Source organism: Saimiri boliviensis, chromosome 8 (genome assembly GCF_048565385.1).
Source record: "Saimiri boliviensis isolate mSaiBol1 chromosome 8, mSaiBol1.pri, whole genome shotgun sequence".
In the NCBI taxonomy this organism is placed as follows: domain Eukaryota; kingdom Metazoa; phylum Chordata; class Mammalia; order Primates; family Cebidae; genus Saimiri; species Saimiri boliviensis.
In genome coordinates this window covers 128,391,132-128,414,697 of record NC_133456.1, presented here as the reverse complement: position 1 = coordinate 128,414,697, position 23,566 = coordinate 128,391,132, and the positions used below count along the sequence as shown (strand labels likewise).

General features: G+C 39.6%; 1 long non-coding RNA gene across 1 annotated transcript in view; it reads right to left on the bottom strand.

Annotated features, from left to right (window-relative positions):
* Positions 1 to 10,614, bottom strand: part of LOC141585287 (uncharacterized) — a 70,649-nt gene extending 60,035 nt beyond the window's left edge. Inside the window, exons 1-2 of the long non-coding RNA XR_012518687.1 lie at positions 10,517 to 10,614; positions 10,334 to 10,396 (exon numbers count right to left, since the gene is read on the bottom strand). This is a non-coding gene — a long non-coding RNA (uncharacterized LOC141585287). The remainder of the gene's footprint in view (positions 1 to 10,333; positions 10,397 to 10,516) is intronic.
* Positions 10,615 to 23,566: the final 12,952 nt, after the last annotated feature.

Genomic DNA, 23,566 nt, shown 5'->3' with positions numbered 1-23,566 from the left:
ATTGGAAATTTCAAAAACTCAAAGCCTCAATCCAATTCCAATTTAACTTACTTGAAAATTCTCACTGATATAAATTTATTTACGTAAAAGTGATATTTACAATCAATAAATACAATAGAGTCACTGTTTAAGTTGGGTAAAAAAATTTTTAAGAAACAATGCGAGGCCGGGTGCGGTGGCTCAAGCCTGTAATCCCAGCACTTTGGGAGGCCGAGGCGGGTGGATCACGAGGTCAAGAGATCGAGACCATCCTGGTCAACATGGTGAAACCCCGTCTCTATTAAAAATACAAAAAATTAGCTGGGCATGGTGGCGTGTGCCTGTAATCCCAGCTACTCCGGAGGCTGAGGCAGGAGAATTGCCTGAACCCAGGAGGCGGAGGTTGCGGTGAGCCGAGATCGTGCCATTGCACTCCAGCCTGGATAACAAGAGCGAAACTCCATCTCAAAAAAAAAAAAAAAAAAAAGAAACAATGCGAACTTATATTACCTCTATATGTATGTATGTACACATGTACACACACATATGAATATTTATACATATATTTGCATACACACACCATATTTATACCTGTCTATAAATTAATAACAATGGAATATCAATTGGACTCTTATGTCATTTGAAGACCCATTGCACAATGACCAGGACAGAGAGGTTACGAAAATGCAACTTCAAATTTCCAAGATGACTTGAATTGTATCTGAATTTCTTACAGGGTATAGAGAAATTAAAATCTTGTTTAATTGTGCTTTTTTGTTTATTACTGGGAGAGTCTCACATGCAAAGCAGATCAGGATATTCTCTTACCAAATGTGATAATTAGCAGTCGATTGATACTGTAAGGGTGATTCAGATGGCAGATTCAAGATCAAACAGGAGGAGCTTTTGTAGTCCATTCTGTTTTCAATCAACCACAAACCACCCACACCTGCTGAAATAAAAACTAACAAGGCAGGTGGAGGAAAAGATGTTCTAGACCAAGGAGTAGGTACCAGGTCTGCTAAAGACAGCATGCCACCCACAAACACACAAGTTCAACAAGCATGGCTTAGTCCTTCAGAAAATTAGTTCTAACTTTCCAATCATTAGGTATCTTCTTTTTAAAAGACACAGCACACATAAACACAAAATATACCCCTCTAAGGTTATTAGGAAGTTAAAAAAAAGTGACTTGTAACTTTTAATAAATAACTAGGGAGGAAAACTTATTCATTTCTGAAATTTACAACTTTTATAAGGAAAGCCAGTAAAGGGGCTGTACTAATAATTTAATTGTGCTGTGTTCAATAGAAGCAATGAGCCATAATCCATACTGTGAGGAGAAAAGCAAGAGAAAGATTTAGTACAGTAACAAGAAACTCTGACTACCGCATTTAATTTCTCTAAATATTTATTAATTTCTGAATGCTATGTGATCGCTTTCATATTAATTTTTCAGTAGAGAAAATGAGTACAATTTCTTGGTTGCGAAGTTGAACATGATGGATTTTAGTCTGATGAGGTACTTGACAGGATAATTTTAAAATCATTATTTTAATTAGATATAATACTTTTAGGTAGAATAATAAAAATAAAGGAAAACAGATTTTCTTTAAGTTCTATCAGTTACGTCTTTCTCATTATAATTTGTATGTTATTTACCAATGTCTTAGTAGATTAATAGCAAATTCTCTTAGTTTCAGTTTCATCGAAGAATGATGAGCATTTCTCTCTGATAGATGTCTGATTACTTTCACATGGATTGTAATCATGTATTTTCAACCTGGAAGATACCTTTTCACATATTGATACCAATCATTTTATGATATATCTAATTTTATAATTATGTATTCCCTGCTTTCAAATGAGAGTTACGGTTGTATATAGGAAGAATTATAATAGAGGAAGTTATCTGGTGCTCCAGGAATTTAGTTAAGAGAAGATACAAAGATTTCAGCCTTTGTATCAGGTAATGCTTCATACAAATGAAAATATTTTACCTTGATCCTGAAGAATGAATGAAGATAGAGAATAAGTAAAAAATCATCTAAGCAGGTGGAATAGAAGGAGTAAAAGGGGAGTAATATAAAATTGTGTCTGTCTTGGAAGGAACGTAACCTGGTCTGTGTGTGGCTACAACACAGTTTTGTCAATAAAAATGTAGACAATTGAGGAGACTGTCTCTCAATATCAGAGATTTTGTATTTTACCCTTCGATGATGGGACATAGGCAAACAATTTTTACAAGTGTTTTGTGTGTGTATAAATATAAAGCATATATATATATATAGTGTATGTGCATATATATGTAATATATATATACACATTTTCATTCTAGATAGAGATCAAATTCAAAGAAAGAGTCAGAAAGAAGAGCCAAGGTTTTTCCAATAGTACAGTCATGATGTGATGAATAACTAAATTAAAACCTCAGCAGCGACACAGAAGAGAAATGACAGAATAGAAAGATAATTCAAGGTAGAAACAGCTGAACTTAATCATTCATTTAGAAGGAAGCGTCAAGGTATTGTCTCAGTTTTCTTGGTGACTGGCTTGATACTGTCATCATTAGCTGAGTCGGGCAATGCTATAAAAGAGGTAGATTTATTTGCCAAAATATAAAATCTGTTTAGGGATATGTCAAATTTGAGATGCAGGTGGTGAAGACAGAGGGAGAAAATCAGTGGGCATTTAAAAATATATGTTTGGGGCGGGGCACAGTGGCTCACGCCTATAATCCCAGCAGTTTGGGAGGCCGAGGTGGGTGGATCACGAGGTCAAGAGATCAAGACCATCCTGGTCAACATGGTGAAACCCCGTGTCTACTAAAAATACAAAAAAAATTAGCTGGGCATGGTGGCGCACGCCTGTAATCCCAGCTACTCAGGAGGCTGAGGCAGGAGAATTGCCTGAACCCAGGAGGCGGAGGTTGCAGTGCTGAGATTGCACCATTGCACTCCAGCCTGGGTAACAAGAGTGAAACTCCGTCTTAAATATATATATATATCTCATATATACATATATGATATATCATATATATATCTCATATATACATATATATCATATATACGTATATCATATATATGTATATCATGTGTATATATATCATGTATATATCATATATACATATGTATATATGATATATTATATATATAGGTTTGGAACCTACAGGAAAAATTTGGAGCGAAAAAAAGAAAGAAAATCAAAGGTCAAAGAAATGTTGGAAATGTGGCAATGGATAAAAGGAGCCCAGGAAAAACGAATGTGCAGAACATTGTTACCCAAAGTGCTGTGGAATTTTTATACACATATGAATACAACTCGCAAAACACACAAATATTTTTGCTTCCCTGCAGCATTTATTGGAGTTTTTTACCTATACATTGATAAGTATGTGGTGTGCAGGATTTTCCAAGCTTACCATAGAATTGCACTTCAAGAATACATTTCAGAAAAACTATTCTCAGTTTGGGAAACATTGGTGCAGAATAGTAAAATAGGAAATACCTATTAAGACCGGTACTTATGCCGTAGGCATGAAAATACAAGGCAGCAAGGAGAGAAAGGAGTTGTTAGAGAGGAAGCATGGCCCAATACTGTGTGGTCTTAAGGAAGTCAAGGTAGAAGGAAATTGGAAGAAGGAAATGAGAAGCAATGAGGAATGTTTATCAAGGTCAATTAGGAATCTCTCATAAAAATTCTCACTATATATTATAGGGAATTCATTGATGACTTCAAAAATACCACTCAGAAAAGGTGACTGTTGTTGAAATGAGCTTGCAATGGGTTAAAGATTTTAGAAAGAGGCCAGGCATGGTGGCTCTTGTTTGTAATCTCAGCACTTTGAGAGGCTGAGGCCAGCAGAGGTCAGAAGTTCAAGACCAGACCGGCCAAGATGGTGAAACCCTTTCTCTAATAAAAATACAAAGTTTAGCCGGGTGTGGTGTTGGGCACCTGTAATCCTAGCTACTCAAGAGGCTGAGGCAGAATTGTTTGAACCCAGGAGGCGCAGGTTGCAGTGAGCAGAGATCACGCCACTGCACTCCAACCTAGGTGATAGAGTGAGACTCCATCTACATATTAAAAAAAAATTTTTTTTTTAAAGAGATGAGAAGACAGTGAACTGTTTTGGAGGAAGTGTGATTTATGAGTCATTTATGATTGTGACTATAACTTGCTATGAATGGAAAAAACAACACACCACTGGATTTCAACTTTTGAGTGGTTAAGAAGGTGGAGACTGTGATTAAAAAATAATAATAGTAACTTAGTTGCTAAGTGCATGGTGTCTGAACCCAGGATGTCAGGATGTCTGGACCTGGCATTGGATCCCAGCTCTTCCACTTTCTGGCTATGTGAGTGACTGTAGGCAAGTTACTTAATCTTTTAATGCTCCAGTGTCCCGTGTGTAAACATGTGTAAAATGAGAATCATAACAGTAAACTACTTCGTTGCTTGTGAGGATAAAGTGTATGTAGAGTACTTAGTGAGATCTTGTTGTCTATTACATATTAGTTTCACAATGCAGATTCTAGAACCCTTAGATTCTCATTCAGCAGGTTTGTGACAAGCAAGGGCCAGGAATCTGCATTTTTTTTTTTGAGATGGATTCTCACTCTGTTGCCAGGCTAGAGTGCAGTGGCATGATCTCAACTCACTGCAACCTCCACCTCCTGGGTTCAAGTGATTCTCCTGCCTCAGCCTCCCGAGTAGCTGGGACTACAGGCACATACCACCACGCCCGGCTAATTTTTTGTATTTTTTGTAAAGACGGGGTTTCACCGTGTTAGCCAGGATGGTCTTGATCTCCTGACCTTGTGATCTGCCCGCCTTGGCCTCCCAGAGTGCTGGGATTACAGGCATGAGCCACAGCACCTGGCCAGGAATTTGCATTGTTAAGATGTCGCTTCCTACATTTGCTGTGACAAAGTGGATCCCATTAGGTCGCTTAAAACAAGATACATGTATTCTTCGGCAGTTCAGGAGGCTAGAAATCTGCAATGAAGGTGTTGCCAGTGCTGCATTTTTCTCTGAAGGGCCTGAGAAGGGCTCCTTCCTTGCTTCTTGTAATACGAGGTGATCACTGAGCTTCCTTGACATTGCTTGGCTGGAAGATACCTCACTTTACTCTCTGCTCCATCCTCACACGACCCTCTCCTTCCTGTGTCTCTGTCTCCTCTTCCCTTCTTATAAGGATATCAGCCATGTTGAATTATGACGCACTGTAATCCGCTATCAGCTCATCTAACACATCATACTTACACAGTATCCACAAAGAATTTGATTTCAAATCAAGTCATACTTACAGAGTTCAGGGGCTAGCACTGTAATATGTCTGTTCTCCTTTTGAAGACACTAACCCACCAAAGGAGGGAAGGTCATGAAGTTCATAAAAATAACTCAAGTGGCAAGACTGTCTTTAAAATACCACTTAAATCTCTCCGAATGGCAGACAGCTTAATTCAGATCAACACAAATCAGGAGATAAACAAGTGTTTGTCTCCTGATTGGCATTTACCTGAGATTAAACAATTATGGTCAAACACATGATCTTCAGTGGTCTTTGCCTTTGGGTGAGCATTCACCCGGCACACAGGTATTTTCACTTCAGCCCTCTCTCTAACAGCTCTTTTCTAATCTGCTGGCCAACAATATCACATTCTTTCAAATCTCTGACTATTGGACCAAACCATAAGGTCTCTCCACGTGAACTGGTAGAAATATTTTTTAAAAAGGTAAATGAACTTACTTGAAGGATTTCTCTTCTCCTCTGCACAAAGGGGTGACCCTTTGACACCTTTGACATGATAGAAATAGAGTTTCAGAAGGAAGAGCCTTCCATAACATGGAGGGCCATCTGTAATCCAGACTTCTTCCTTCTCAGGCATCTAGTCATAGGCAAATCTCTATGAGTCACACATAAATAGAAAGAAGGGTGGGAGTGTGTTAGGAGCAGGAGGCTGAAAATGTGAGTAGCCTGCTCATTTAACGGTGCCTTGAGAACTGAGAAGGCCAGGTGCCATGCATGCGATTTCCATGGAGTGACGGAAGACGGGTTGTAGCTGGTATGATCCTATGATGCTCAGATCATAATGGGTCATCCTTATTCATGACTGAGTGTTCCTTCTCTTTTTTTTCTTTGAGATTTTTAAATTTTTATTCTTTCTTTAAATTGTACTTTGGGCTCTGGAGTCCATGTATACCTCCTGTATCCTGCAGGATTGTTGCATAGGTACATACACGCCGTGGTGGTTTCCTGTCCCCATACCCACCGCCCTGTGTCACTTACCCCAATCCCCTGTACTAAAATATCTCTGTTGTAAGTATACGTCATAAATACCCCAATCACTTGTGGATTTCTGTTTAGTCCACAGCTGATCCTGGACTAAATGATCAATCAAGCCGTTCCCAGTTCTTCTGTAGATGAGACACTTTGTACTGTGATGCTGGGCCTTAGCCACACCCAGCATGCTTCTGTCAGTCTCTCCCACCCGCTCTCCAGGGTCACCAAAATCAGGTGGGCCACTTCCTCATTAGCACTTTCAGAAAACAGCCACTAAAGCACTTTTGAAAGGTATTGGACATTTCCTTACCAATCTGTTTCTTAAGGCTTTAATAATAAAAGAATTCTATTCCCAAACGACACTGTCAGTATGAACGATGTGTCAATGAGAAGATCACATATGACAAATCTATTTTAATATTTCTATCTCCCCACTATTTGGGGTGCTCTTCTCTACATGACACCAAGGAAAACTAAACATCTCAATTTCATTTAGAGTGAACCACTGAAATTGTTTAAATTTTAGTTAACCAACCAGGCAAATAATGAAAATCCCCACAGATGCCTAAGAACCACTTGAACCTGGACTCTCTTGCAGTTGGATTCTATCAATTAATTGAAGCAAATCTAAAAGTGTGTCCCTTTCTCCTTGGTCTATCCACCCGTAGCATCCATTCCAATACAGTTTTCAGATTTCTGTTTATATAAATTGCCAAAATCTTGCAATTCTTTTGGGGCAAAAAGTTTTGATTCCAAGCTTTGCACAGAGCTGTCAGTGGTTATAAATCTGAGAATCATAAGCAGTAGGAAGTGATAGAGGAGAAAATTGCCTTCCCCTTGTAAGCTAATTCCCTAAGGTAAGGTCACTACAGAGTCTTCAAGCAAGACAGGATCAATATCAAACAATAGGCTGATTGTCTGCTTCAGCTGGTGAGGCAAGCTCAACGGGCTCCGAGGTCAGCATACCCCAAGTCCCCCGAATAGTTTTCCATAACCCCTTCCCCCATATTTCTCATTTGCCCAGTTGCGCCAAGACGTTCACACACATGATTTGAAAAGGTTTTCAATTCAAGTCAATTGAGATTTCAACATTGAACAGGACTGATAATTCTATCTGGCTTTTGGAAAGCCCACTCTTTATTTGCAATAGACAAAATATGTCTAATACAGCCATGCAACATTTCTTGTTTCCAGTTCACATTTTGAACTGAGAACTGGGGAATTTGAGCCAGTCCTTTTGTTTTGTTTTGCAGTGCTACAAAGAATTAGGTTTCAGGCAGCAGGCCCTTAGGGAAATGAAGGATATAGAATCAATTACTTGACCAATTTGAGGCTAATGGAAGTGAACATATTTATTTGGAGATGGGATTCTGCCAGCTCACAGCGCACAGTCATGAATGTAGGTCACAATATCACCTATGAACATCGCTTATGAAGTGCCCATTGAAGGCAAGGCTAGGGGCCAAGCAGCAAGAGGAGGTCAGGGACAGTTTAAAACAAGAAAGAGACTACCTGACATTCTAAGAGGATTTAGGAGTCCCAGACAAGCAAAGACAATGTGCACTATTGTAGAGACTGCCACAGTGAGATCATGAATATCAAGAGCAATCATTGTATCAGGGATTAAGATTGATTCAGAATGGGAAGCTTTTTCCCAATCTTGGGAGAGATCAAACTTCCAGAATTTAGTTATACAGTTCGTTGTAAATGGACTAGTGCTGAATTTATCTTTGACTATGACGAGTGACATGGTTCAAGTACATGTGACCGGAAATAGGTAAGTCAAGAAATATGTTAGTCCTTCCCTCTGGTCACGGAGATAATCAGAAAAGATTTAGAGCAAAGGAATTTATTTTCCCTTCTTCTTGTCATATATTGGACTTGGAGACATACACCAAATAGTTCATTGTACTTCTGAAATTTTGTTTTTGTTTCCCTGACCCCTCCCTACAAAGTACTTCAAGGTGCTGGGAGTTGAGCATCTCCTATCTGACTGAATACAATGTTTCAGGCTGCTTTGCGTTTAGTATACATGCTTTCGCCTTTACCTGTCAACAGCCATATCTTGGTTCTGCTTTTGTGAAACGCTGGATAAAGAAGAAAACAGTGTTTTCTGAGTTCTGCATTATCAGCCCAATTGAAAAACTCCTCCCTCCCCTGAACTGAGGGCCGTGTCTAAGGGGTTGAAACAAGGCCAGTTACATTCTATGTTCCCAACATAATTGTCCATGCACAGATCCAATCAAGTTAAAAGGGCAAAGGATATTTATTTTAAAAACAAGTTATTGCTACAATGATAATAATAATATAGTAATATTATTCTAATAATGATATATTAGAATATTAACTGGTTATTAGAATACTAAATAATTGAAAACAACCTAAATGCCTCTCACGAGGTAACTTGTCAACTGCAACAAGTATCTTTAAGATTTGCTATTAGCCAAGCATTAAAATTATATTCAGAAAAGTAATGCTATAGGAAAACAGTTTATTGACGCAGAGATAATATAACAGAAATATAACTAAACCATGCTAAAACTCATTTTAACATAAAATATGTCAAAATATTATTGCTGGTAATTTTGAATGATGGGATTACTACTAAGGTTTCAAATTTCCTTTGCTTTTTAGTTTTGTAGTACTTTTCTAAATTTTTAAGTAATAAAATTAATGTGTTAAAAATTTCATGTAAAGTCTAGAAATCAGAAAAAGGCATATTGCCAAAGGAGTACTGAGTAGTAGATTTGGGGCTCCCTTAATTTTGTTTGTGATCAAAAACAAAAACCAAAATCAGACCACAGCAGGAAAAAAACGTCTCACTTTTCCTGGAAAAGTAAATGAAACGGCAAAGAATTTTGAAACTTAAAAAAACTACACATTTCAAGTTGATTCATAACTAGTGAAGTCACAGTTTCTAAAACAAAGGTAAAGTTTTAGTTGGTATTTAATTAACATTTATTTATTTAAAAAAAACTATCAATATTGAAAGACAAATTTCATGGAAAAAGCACTGAATCATTAAGTTTTGCAGTCACAAAGGTAAATATAATTCGCTTAATGCTCCTCTCAGTTTACAATGAGTCTTTAATATTTTCTAAGCTGTAATGTGAGTTTGCCAAAATATGGCATTGGTTTGCTACGTGGAATCTGCTCAGTGACAAAACACAAAGGAGTTACTTAATGTGAAGATGTAAATGATAAATTTATGCAAAATTTATGAAAGCGTAAATTGTAAAGACAATAAATCTTTCCATTAAATTAATGGGAAAGGAGCTCAAAACCCAGCCGGGTGATTCATTATTTTAATGACTTCCTGCTTGACTGCAAAACCTCTCTCTTCCTTCGGTGTTGGCAGTTTGAGCCCCTGTTAAGGATTTAGGCTCACAATGAGGCTTCTATAAATTTCTGGATCTCTGTCATGCTGGCATGTAGGTCATTCTCCTTTAGGAATGATGAGGAGGCCGGAAAGCAGTTGCCCAGGGGAAGGGGAAATTTTTCAAACCTGAGCTGTCCAAGCTCAGCACGAAATGGAGTGGGCTGCTGACTCAGGGGCTGGCAGAGGCGGCCAGGAAACAAGCAAACCTGCAAGCCCTCTGCCAGGTCTGTCCCAGCAGGTGTCACTAAAAGGCAGCCCTGTGCTTCTGTCACGGTGGCAGCCGTGAGAAGGAAGGCGGAAGGAAAACGAGACCCAGTGCTGAACTCCACGCAGAGATGGGGCTTCTCCCTCCGCATCTCCCCCCGCCCCCACCTCCCCGCTCCCAGCCTGCATTCCCAATAAATAACATACTGATTTGTATTTGTCTTATCAAACAAAAATGATCGTGAGCAACTGTTCTTTCCTTTTACACGCAAGATGTTAGCTCGTATTTACATTCTTAGCTGAGCAATGTCTAAAGAGGTGCTTAAACTGACAAAAAACGCGGATGATCTTAGTCTGACCAAATGCTTAGTGCAAGAAAAAAAAAACTTAAAATTGCAAAACGAGTCCCTCCAAATACAGAAAGAACCGGTATTTTAAGAGGTACGTGAACTAAAATGTGGTAAGGTAAGGAGCAGTCTGAAACTTACAAGTCAGTTTCCTCCGCTCAGTGTCCGTGGTCTTTCCGCGGCAACCTCTGGCATCTGCTTTCTCTGCAACGGAGGAAGTAGTAGTAGCTATTTCAGTGTATGAAAAGGCTTAGAGCAGGGCTAGAATATGGAGAACGTGGTCGTGGCCATATCCAGTTTAGCTGTGTGTATGCTGTAACATACCTACAATGTATTTTTCTTATTGGTAGTCAGTAATAGATTTCTTCTGGAAAAGTAGCAGCCTTCTGCCCGGGGAATATCTGCAGTTCCCTCTAAGTGAACGTTGGTGTCTGCTAACTGCAGCCTCTATTTCTCTCAATAATACACTGTCAAGCTGTTCCTTGATTTGGCAATTTCCAATTTTGTTTACTTTCTTTATCTTTTTTTTTCTTTCTTTCTTTGAGACAGACTCGCTCTCGCCCAGGCTGGAGTGCAGCAGGGCCATCATAGCTCACTGCAACCTCGACCTCCTGGGTTCAAGTGATCCTCCTACTTCAGCCTTCGGAGGAGCCCACCATGCCCGGCTAGTTTCGGTGGGGTTTGTCTTGTTTTCCTGTTAACAGACCGGGTTTCACCGCGTTGCCCAGGCGGGTCTGGAACTCCTAGGCTCAAGCGATCCGCCCCGCTCAGCGTTCCAACGTCCTGGGATTACAGGCATGAGTCGCTACGCCAGGCCGATTTATTTGTTTCTGATTAATAAATTGACCAGGCGCCAATTTATTATTAGAAAATATGGATTACCTCACTAAACCACCTCTGAAGCCTCTCCTCTCGATTTCCTGCATTGTTACTTTCTAATTTTTGTTTTTGACGTGGAGTCCTGCTCTGTCGCCAGGCTGCAGTGCAGTGGCGCGATTTCGGCTCACTGCAACCCCTGCCTCTTGGATTCAAGCGATGCTTCTGCCTCAGCCTCCCAAGTAGCTGGGATTACAGGTACCCACCACCATGGCCGGTTACTTTTATGTGTGTATATATATATATATATATATATATATATATATATATATACACACACATATATTTATATATATATATATATACACACACATATATTTATATATATGTATATATATATACATACAAATATATATATATATATATATATATTTTTTTTTTTTTTTTTCTTTTTTTTGAGACAGTCCCGCTCTGCCACCAGGCACCAGCCTGGAGTGCAGTGGCTCAGTCTTGGCTCACTGCAACCTCCGCCTCCCGGGTTCAAGCAGTTCTCCTGCTTCAGCCTCCCAAGTAGTTGGGGCTACAGGCGCGTGCCACCATGCCCAGCTAATGTTTATATTTTTTTAGTAGAGACGGGGTTTCACCGTGTTGGCCAGGATGGTCTCCATCTCTTGACCTCGTGATCCGCCCACCTCGGCCTCCCAAAGTGCTGGGATTACAGGCTTGAGCCACCGCGCCCGCCCTCTTTTTTATATTTTTAGTAGTGATGGTATTTCATTATGTTGGTGAGGCTGGTCTTGAACTCCTGACCTCAGGTGATCCACCCGCCTCGGTCTCCCAAAACGCTGTGATTACAGGCATGAGCCACAGTGCCCAGCCACCTCTTTACATCTATTTTGAAATTTCTCTTGGCTAATTACCTCTTTTTAGTGTTACCAATATGGATTCTTACACTGCCTTTTGGTTTATCTACTCTCTTTGCCTCTTAAAGCTCCATTTTTATCCAGCCTTCTGGATTGGCATTTCAACTTCAAATTTTTTCATAAACTCATTGTTGGCGTTTGTTCTAGTAGAAGGTTAAACTTTTGGGTTATATATAAAATTTTGGGGAGCATGGAACCAATTTTTGTAATGTTTTCTCTCTTATCCTCTTATCCCTAGAGAAATGCTGCTTTTCATGGACCCTCTTCTTCAGCTGACAGAGAAAATAGGCTTATGGATCTTACCTATTACTTACAATTGAATACCAAGAATCCTCCAAATTCTAGTATTTGCCACACACAAGATTTATGTCTTGTCTTTGCATTCAACAATGATCCTGAACAAATCTCATTTTCAGTCTTAACTGTAGATGTTATGTAGAATGTCTCTGTTCCTGCATTTCCCCCATTCAGGAGAGATTCATTCCTTGTGCCTTTAAGGGACTAGCAGAGGTTTTCCACAGGATCCATTTCTTGGCTCCCTGACATTGGATGAGACAGATTAAATATTGCAGTTACCAATTGGAATCTCTCTACAGGGTCTTATGTTCCTCAGTCCTTTATTTATGCCTCCGTCCATAAGCTCATATCTTCCAGGCTGCACGGTCATTTTCTATATCCTCTGGTGGTTATATGAGGCACCACGGAAGCAGAAGCATTAATGTACTTCTAAAGTGCAAACGGTTATTTATCGAGTGTTGATTGCGTACCTGGCACTGACATTATCAGTTTTAAAGCCCACAGTTATCCTACATGATGTATACTATTACATCCTTGTATCACAAAGGAAAAATAGAGCTTGGAGAGAGGTTAAGTGTTTAGCTCAAAGACACACTGCCGCTAAGAGACAGAAAAATGAAACCAAGTCAGGTCTGTTTGATTTCCAGAGCAATGTTCTTACGTTCTTTTTTTTTTTTTTTTTTTTTTTAAGACAGAGTCTTACTCTGTCACCCAGGCTGGAGTGCAGTCGGGCAATCTCAGCTCACTGCAATCTCTGCCCCCCAGGTTCAAGCGATTCTCCCTGCCTCAGGCTCCCAAGTATCTGGGATTACAGGCACCCGCCACCACACCCAGCTAATTTTTTGGTATTTTTAGTAGAGATGAAATTTTGTATGTCAGCCAGGCTGGCCTCAAACTCCTGACCTCAGGTGATCTGCCCACCTCAGCCTCCCAAAGTGTTGGGATTACGGGACTGAGCCACCGTGCCCAGCTGTGATGTTCTTAATTGTTATCTTTCTTTGTATCTCTGGCAGAGGGGTTGCCCAATTTCTGTCTGTTAGAATGTGTACCTCACAGCAGGAGTATGAAGTCAGCTGCAAGGTACCTCCTCCCACTTAAGGGATGGCAGTTGGCAAATCATGCATAGTTTATAACAGTGCAGAGCAGTGCAGATGTATCAGCCTTGAAGATAGTGAAACATACTCCTGCCTCTAAAAATACTCTGACATGTGTCCTTGGTTTTCAATGCTATTTGGGGTTTTATCTCTTTTAAGTCATCTTCTGTATTTTAGCGGAGTGGTGCGTTAGGAACTTGCCAGGTGATGACGTTTTAACCTGGAAATTAACCCTTGACGGATGCATATTTTACAAAATGGAGAAAATGCTATTTAGGTCGCTGGCAAAAGAATTCTCCTTTGAGACCTGATTTTGTTTGGAACAAGATTTGATGAGACAGTTTGGGTTAGAAGCCGAGCCTCCAGGAGTTGGGGGGAGTCAGGAGGTAGGCTACAGAAAGAGTGAGAAGGTTTGCTTAATAATAGAAGAAGGAGAAAAATTGTACAGAGAAATGTGTGCCGAGAATTGTGGACAAAAGAGAAAAGACAGAGAATGCTGATGAAATTATATGCAACTTGTTTTCATCAACGCCCGAGTCATCTAGTGTTTTTAAAAATCACAAGGCATTGAGTATAATCGCGTTATTGAAAACAAACGGTGAAGGAACTACATTTTGCAACTCTGGGAGTGGTTAAAACAGAGGGAAAACAGCATGGAACAAAGCCTGCATGCTCTTCTTCAAGTGCTTCAGGACAGCCACCGCGGTGGATCTAGAGGCAGCAGCGGCCCATCTGGAGTACAGTCATCATTTTTTTTATCTCTTTGTCAAAGGCAATAGCCTTGATTCTCCTGGAACGAGAGATAACTGACATGTTGGATGGCAACATCACTTTTATTAGGTTACCAGTTGAGCGCCAAGTCAAATACCGTCCCAGACTGCTCAAAGGACAGGGCAGTGACCAACACATGCTATGATCCTCCAGAGCTCATGCACGGGACTGGGGGTCCATTATAACGGAAAGAAGAGCTTGCCTTTCTGACAAAGCCCACCCCTGTAGCTACACTCCGCTCCCCTCACAGCCGAACTTCCTCACACTAGCTACAGTCATTTTTTCTACTTACTCGAAGCATGCTCACGGCAACACAGGACCAAGTCATGGAAGGCTTTGTAAACATGGAGATGTATTTTTATTAAACTCCTTAAAATACACTTTTTCATTTTGAAAACCACCAACATACACCATTTTGTTTTTTCTGGAGAGTAATGCTACACTCTCTTTATCCCACCCACTCTGCTTTAAAAACTGAGAGAGAACTTAAGCGATTATTAAATCATCTTAAACATTTATTTCTTTGTGATGAGAACATTCAGAAATCTCTCTTCTAGCAGCTTTGAAGTATACATTGGTATTAATTCATCATCCTGCTCTACAATAGAGCATCATAATTTATTCCTTCTATTTTAACTGTAACTTTGTACCTGTTGACCACTGTCTCCCCATCTGCCTCTCCCACCTACCCCTTCCAACTTCTAGTAACCACTATCCAATTGTCCACTTCCATGAAAACAACATTTTAGATTTCAACACCTGAGGGAGACCTTGTAGTATGTGTTTTTCTGTGCCTGTCTTATGTTACTCACTGTGACCCTCCTCCAAGAGGAGTATTATTCACAATATCCAGGATATGAAAACAACTTAAGTGTCTATCCGTGGTTAAAAACGAAGGAAACTGGTGTATATATTCACAGTGGAATACTATGCAGTCATGAAAAATCAATGAACTTGACAAACACCTTGAAGGAGAAACTATCCTTGGATTGAGGACTCTTAAGTTTCCAACTTGTGTACTGTGTGACTATCGCAACTGTTGGTGTTTTGTTTCTTTCCCGATAAGTCCCATCTTCCGGTGGCTAATCTGGGATTCTGAGTCTCTAAATATTTAAAATCAGAAAGCGCCCCCACAGCACACAGCACACAACTTCAGATGACCATGCAGGTTCACAGCTCCTCTGCAGCCCTTTCAGCTGTGGCCTGGTGCATCCTCAGCTGGCTGTCCACTGGGTGAATCTGTTTCTCCTGCATCCTTGGACTCTGAGAAGTTACCTACCGATTTCCAGAGGTTTTGGTTTAGCTCTTTACCTTCCAGCCCCCATAGCTTCAGGCTGCCGTAAGTGCTGAGAGGGGAACGTCAGATGCATGCTGGGGACGTTGGGTCTCTAGTTTTTTCATCACAAACCCCCCACAACAACCCACAGCTCTGCTGGTGCCTCAGCAACACTCTCTGCCTGGACCAAGCCCAAAATCTCAGCCCAGAATCGCAAGTGAACTGACAGGAAAAAACAACAAATGATATCCAGCTCACTTCTGTGGGGCTTTCCACCATCTGGAATTCACCTCCTCTAGTCTGTGCGGACTCTGCATTTTTCTGAGGCGTCTCACAGTACAACTTTGCATGCTGTCTGACTTTTCGAGTCGTTAGTGGGGCTTTGGCTTGCCTGAATCCATCCCATCCTCCCCTGGTTGTCAAATTTTTCTCAGATAGATTGATAGCCAAACATTCTTCTACTGATTGCCTTGGGGATTCAAATATAAATAAATGACTGACTACAACCAGATATAAATGAGCAACCTTGCCATTTCACACACTGTGCTGGAAATGTAAAATGCTAGCTCAACGCCCTCTTGCCCTGACTTTGTATAATCTTCACGTTGTCTCATTCTGCATGTATTTTAAATCTCACAAGGCATTGTCGTGATTGTTGTACAGTCAATTTTGATTTAGTTTCAACCGCATATTGATGGGTCCTGGTATTCTTCCTTCTTTCCTGAATTTTTGGGTTTTTTTTTTTTTTTTTTTTTTTGCTGTTACTTTTTCTTCTGCGTAGGGAATCTTTCTATTTTTATTTTACACAGGCCCGGCGGTGAAAATCCTCTTAGTCATTTTCCTCGTCTTTCCCCTGTTTGTGTTCATTGTACTTTTTGGATTTGTGGCTTGAGGTCTGTTTTAGTTTTCAAAAAATATGGGCCATTAACTCTTCCAATACTGCTACTAAAGAATTCTCTCCTCCTGTCTTTATGGGACTTTGCTTACAAGAATGTCACCATCTCCTGTCTATCTCATATGCTCTTTTCTGTGTGTGCATATGCACTGGCACATCTGTTTTAAAGGCTTTCTCAGCTGCAAGCTTCTACCCGTTTATTTATTTTACTGTATTTTATTTCATTTTATTCATTTTTGAGATGGAGTTTCACTCTCGTCACCCAGGCTGGAGTGCAATGGCGCAAACTAGGCTCACCGCAACCTCTGCCTCCCGGGTTCAAGCAATTCTCCTGCCTCATCCTCCCAAGTAGCTGGGATTAGAGGCACGTGCCACCACGCCTGGCTAATTTCGGTGTTTTTAATAGAGATGGGGTTTCACCATGTTGGCCAGGCTGGTCTCAAAACTCCTGACCTTAGGTGACCCGCCCACCTCGGCCTCCCAAAGTGCTGGGATTACAGGTGTGAGCCACCGCTCCCGGCCCATAGATCTTCTACTGATCTAACTTTTCTACTGACCAGTAATCCTGTCTTCAGTTTGTCCCATTTCCTAGATAATTTCTTCAATATCTTTTCATTTTAAAATATATAAATTTTTAGTTCTTCATTTTCACTTTATTTTTTAAAGATCCCTGTTCATTGGTATAATTATACCTTTTGTCTTTTTTCTTATTAAAACTGTTTTTATAGATTTACAGGGTACAAGTGGAGTTTTGTTACATGGATACGTAGCATAATGGTGAAGTCTGGGCTTTCATGCAGCCATCACCCAGGAAGAGTGAACATTGTCACCAGGAGCTAATTTTTCAACTCTCATCCTTCCTATCCTCCCACTTTCTCGAGTCTTTAGAGTCTATTATTCCGCTCTGTGTGTCCATATGTGCCCACGGTTTACCTCCCACTTACAAATGAGAACACGTGGTGTTTGACTTTCTGTTTCTGAATTATTTCACTTAAGATAATGACCTCTGAGCACAGTAGCTCATGCCTGTAATCCCAGCATTTTGGGAGGCTGAGGCTGGTGGATCACGAGGTCAGGAGATGGAGACCAGCCTGGGTAACATGGTGAAATCCCATCTCTACTAAAACACAAAAAATTAGCTGGGCGTCCCAGGTACTATAGTACGCCTATAGTCCCAGGTACTCAGGAGGCTGAGGCAGGCGGATTGCTTGAATCCGAGAGGCAGAGATTGCAGTGAGCCAAGATTGTGCCACTGTACTTCCAGCCGGGCAACAGAGTGAGACTCCATCCAAAAAAAAAGAAAATGGCCTCAAGTTCCATTCATGTTGCTGTAAAAGGCATGATTTCATTCCTTTTTATGGCTGAGTAGAAGTCCTTGGTTGTGTGTGTGTGTGTGTGTGTGTGTGTGTGTGTGTGTATATACACATACACATTATATATATATGAATTTATATAATATGAATATATAATTATGTTATATATAAAGTATATATAACATATAATGCAAATTGAATATATGTATATATATAATCTTTTCCTTATCTGGTCCACCTTTTTGGGTGTTTAGGTTTATTCTATATCTTTGTTATTGTGAATAGCGTAGCAATAAACATACAAGTGCAGATGTCTTTTGACATAATTTTTCTTTGCTTTTGGGTAGATATGTAGTAGTCAGATCGCTGTGGGGGTAGATCTATGTTAGGTCTTTGAAAAATATCCATACTCTTCCTGTAGAGGTGGCACTCATTTACATCCCCACCAACAGTATGTGCTTCCTCTTCTCTGCATTCTCACAAGCATCGTTATTTTTTGGCTTTTTGATGATAGCGATTCTTACTGGTGTGAGATACTATCTCAATCTCACTGTGTTTTTAATTTACATTTCTCTGATGATCAGTGATGCTGAGCATGTTTTCATGTGCTTGTTGGCTGCTTGTATGACTTCTTTCGAAAAAATGTCTGCTCATTTTCTGTGCTCACTTTTCAATCTACAGATTCAATGCAATCCCCATCAAAATACAAACATCATTTTTCATAGACTTAAAAAAAAAAACCCAATCTTAAGCCAACAGAGCAAAGCTGGGGCGGTGCATTCAAATTACATTACAAATTAGTTTCAAATTATATTACAAAGCTATAGTAACCCAAACAACCTGGTACTGGCATATAAATAGACACGTAGATGAATGGAACAGAGAGAATCCAGAGATAAAGCCACATGCCTACAGTGAACGGATCTTTGCCAAAGCAGACAAAACACACCCTGCGAAGGGACACCCTAATCAATACATTATACGGGGAAAGCTGGCTAGCTACATGAAGAAGAATAAAACTGGATCCATATCCCTCATCACAAACAAAAATTAACTCAAGATGAATTGAAGACTTAAATGTAGCACCTGAAACTATAAAAGTCCTAAAAGAAAATGTGGGAAAAATTATTTTGGATATTAGCCTAGGCAAAATAATTCATGACTATTACCTCAAAAGCGAATGCAACATAAGCAAAAGTTGACAAATACATGAGACTTAATTAAATGAAAAAGCTTCGGAACCGAAAAAGATGTAATCAACAGAGTGAACAATCTACACAATGGGACAGAATATTTGTAACCTATGCATCCAACAAAGGTCTAATATCCAGAATCTACAAAGAACTGAAACAACTCTACAAGAAACAAATAATCCCTTTTGTCATCTTTCTAACTGAACATATTTAACGGTGTTTTTAAAGTCTGTATCTGGTAACTGCAATATTTCATTCACTTGTGTTCCCATTCATATTTTTTAATTTTTATTTCTATTTATTAAATTCTAGAAATTGCTATGAAGACTTGTAGGCCCTCTGAATAATGCTTTTTTCTTCCACAAAATTTTCACCTCATCTTCTGGTAGGCAACTCAGCCAGGGGAGTCGATCACCATAATCCACTCAAAGACTGAGCTCACTCAAGCTGGTTTCCAGCTTATGTAAGGTTTCATTTTCCTCTCTCCATCCCTTCTCCTGTTACTGGTGTCCTAACTTAGAGCTTTGGGTATTACCTGTGGTCTTTAACCCCTTGCTTATTCTCAAACTTCACTTTATTTTTTTTCCACATCAGGACTGTGGACAGCTGGATACTCTGATTTTCCCTGACTCATCGCTTATTTTCTTATGTTTTTTGCCTACAGAACTTAAAAATGCAGCAAATGCTTTAATATCAGGCAAGACTGCCTTCTCTCCAGGATCTTGACTTCACAGATTCTGAATTCCCTGATAGTCCTGCCATGTGATTTTTATTTCTTCAAAATGGTCAGACTGATGAATCTCCGATCATTGCTTTCCTCTTGGCAGTAGCCTTCAATAACAATTCTCAGCTGCTTTGCCCTATACACAAATTTGACAAGTGTCCCCAAAATTTTAAAAAAGAAAGAAAAACCATATCGAATATTAATTGATTTCTCTGTTTCATATCCTGGCTGCCTCAGTAGCTCTCAGATGTCTTCACACATCTGTATGTTTAAATTTATTCTGCTTTTCCAGCTGTTCTTGGTAGTGATGCTGCTTGCTGCAAAGACTTCACTGGTGCCCAAGTGGAAAACTCCCACTGAATACTTTTAAAAACGAGATATGTCTAGAAATGCCAGATTGGTAGCAGAGTTTACATTCTCTGACTGGCGCATGGGTTTATAAATGGTCTAAAGGCCAAAATGTTTTTTAAAGGCATACACAGATATTACTTCCTCACACTGCTTTCTCCTACATTTCAGGGCAGTGCAGTTCTCACTGGGTGATGTGTTTTGAGAGGGAATATGGATTTCCAAAGGGTCCGTAGTGCTCTGAGCTTCACTGGGAGAACCAGTCGTGTGTTTGCAGGGTGCTCCCGAGAAAGAAAATGCAAGTCTTTTGTCAAAATTTATTAAGAATTTCACGACACTCCCAGAAAGCATATAGGAAATGCAAAGACCTTCTAAGTATGGAGTCCTCTGCAACCGCACAGGCCACACTTCCTTGTCCCTGGCCATGGTCTGTGAACTGCTAGACTCAGGAAACATGGAGAGGCAGAAAAACTCACTCCAGCTTTTCTTTCTTTAACTTTTTAAAAATTACGACTTGTTGATGAGGTCCAGGATATCACAGATGGTTGTAAAGACATAATCACATATTTCTTTCTCCTTGGTGAATACACGCACTTGTAGTTGAACCTCACCTTTTGCAAGAGTACAGCTGTTGATACAATGATAAAGGATAAGTTTTTTTTTTTTGAGATAGAGTCTCACTCAGTCACCAGGCACCAGGCTGGAGTTCAGTGGTGCGACCTCGGCTCACTGCAACCTCCGCCTCCCAGGTTCAAGCAATTCTCCTGCCTCAGCTTCCCAAGTATCTGGGACTACAGGTGCATGCCACCACGCCCAGCTAAATTTTTTGTGTTTTTAGTAGAGACAGGGTTCCACCATGTTGGCCAGGATGGTCTCAATCTCTTGACCTCGTGATCCACCTGCCTCAGCCTCCCAAAGAAGGGTAAATTTTTAATGTAATATTTTAAATAATTCATATCTGGGATTACCATCTCTAGCTGCTGTCTGAGGGAGTGTTAAAAGTGTTATTTCCCAAAAGAATGAAAATAAAATCTTCAAAATATCGTAAGGAACAGCCATGAAATTATACACATATGTGGGGACATTAGACATCTGTGTTCCATCAAATCTTTGTCTTTCTCTGTAAGGCTTTCCTTAGTAATTTCTCTAATTTATGGTTATAGTTGTCCATATTTTGTGGGCTGCTACTGTCAGCATTCTGCCTACAAATGCCTCATGTTTTTAACAACTCTGACAGAGGTTTTCACTGCCCCTGTGCTAAATGGTACTAATCTGTGAAATAATAAAATGTGCTAAATGGCACACAGCATGCTTCATTTGCATAATTCTTTAAAATCCTTCACGTCTCCTAAAAATATTATTAGAAAATGTTCATGTCCTCCTAGCAGGGTTTTCTCCATGTTTGTACTAAGCATGGGAACTGTAGCTTCCCTGTGATTTGCACGAATTGTGTGCCAATTGAAGAAAACAAAAGCCTTCATGAGCTTCTCCAACTAAGAATAAAGAGGACTCAACCCTAATCATCCTATGATTGCAGCTATGATGTTCAGTAGTTCCCGAATGTTTGACACTGAAATAGACGTGATTGAGGTTTTGCATCTCTAATACCTCAAAGCCACTGCTTGTTTATTATCACAGTATAAAATTTTGTGATTAACGATTTTAAACACTCCAGGCTTCTCATGACAATTCTAATTGAGTCAAGCTTAAAGAAAGCTGTAGCCACCTCCTCTGTGGATCCTGGGATGATGGTTGCTTCTCTGAAGTGTTGTTGAAATGACAGAGTTCCCTGGATTTCCCTGGCTCAACAGAGACGCACACACCTGATGCACGATGTACATGATGTAGAACGGGGGTGTGCTTCTCTGTTGAGTCTGGAGCTCAAAACCCTTACAGGAAGGGGAGCATGCAAATGGGCAGGTACAGGAACCAAGGAGAGCTCTCTGGGCTCTGGCCCCACAGTAATGTCTAGGGATGTGTGTCTGTGACTTCGTAAGCCCAAGTGGGCATGTGTTAGAGTGGTCTTTTCCCTCTGCTGTCTGCAAATGGCTTAAGTGTTTAAGTGTTTACCAGCTCAGTGCCCTCTTAGCACCCAGGTTCTTGTCTGGAGTCCAGAAAGAATCAGGTCACACACGGACTTGAGGAGTGAATGTGAGTTTTTAAGTGAATGGTGGAGATGGCTCTCAGTGGGATGGGTGGAGAGCTGGAAGGGGGATGGAGTGGGAAGATGATCTTCCCCTGGAGTCTGGCTGTCCAGTGGCAGATCTCCTCTCCAATTGTCCCCAGCTGGACTCCTCTCCCGTTCAGATGCTCCTTCTCTTCTCTCCTTGGCTGCGCAATTTTGTTGTTTGTCTGCTCATCTCCTTCTGGAGCTTGATGCTCAAGGTTTATGTGGGTACAGGATAGCGAGGTGTGGTGAGTCAAAAGGCAACTTTTGGGGCATGAAAACAGGAATGCCTGTTCTCATTTATAGTTTCTGATGTTCAGGCCTGAGGGTGGGGTCTTTGCCAGGGAACTACTCTCTTCTACCCAGTAAGTCTCTGTCTCCTGTCCATATCATTGTGAATTGTCAAGATAGACAAGAGAACTGCTATAATTCGGCTTCTCTTTCAAGGCAGTTTTCCAACACCAAAAATCATAACATCACCCTACATGAAAATCTTCAGTTGACCAAAGCCCAATCATCTTAGCACATGAGATTGAAATATGTTGTTTGAAAATAAAATAACATCTGCTATGCACTCCTACAGAATTGAACAAAGATTATTAATTTTCGTTATGCATTTTATTCTTTTTTAAGTTTTACTCAGTATTTTAAAATATCTATGGTGGGAGGATGAGAGGATGAGGATATATATCCAGATATTGATGTTGATACATATGAAATGCATTTTATAAACTAAAGCACAATTATTTTTATGAAACTTATGGCATTCTTTTTATATTGATTTTAGATAATAAGAGATGCACTATATATAATTAATTAAATAACATATAATTTCTATTCTTTGGATAATAATTTTAGCCCTTAAATATTTATATACTACTAAAAATCATAAATCTGAATGCATTTAACAGGTTAAACATTTTGTTAACATGTATATAATTTATTAAAAATGTAATTAAACACATTTAAAATTTTTAATTAAAATCACAATTCCAACAGAACAATTCTTTAAAATGCTTTAACATCTTAAAAGCCAATAAATTATAAACATACTATGATTACAAAACTGATTGGAATTCTTGTCTTATCATAATCTGAAAATACTATTTATAAATAGCTTTTATAAGTACCATTGTTTTAAATTGCTTCTTTTCACTATTGTTTTCATTTCTTTCCAAGTTTATCTTTCTATGATCATCATAAATATACCAGGTTATAATGAAAAATAAATGTTCTCTTAGATGAGTCAAGATCTTAAGATCTGGAATCAATGATTTCTTATCAAGGCACAGGTCTAATTTATGGTTGAGCCTAAACTGTGCCAAAGCAATAATGTTTAATGTCCACACCTTCATTGTAGCTTTTGATTCACACAATTCATGGTTCACCCTGAAATGATGTACCATACTGTTATCATTACTCATGTTCTTGTAAGTATATTGTCACTACTAAAATTGTATACTTTTTTATCTCATTATAATTTTTAGATATAGCTAGGGAATTTTTCTCCTAGGAAGGAAGTCTACTCTGCATTGAAGACATTCGACTAATTTGTTT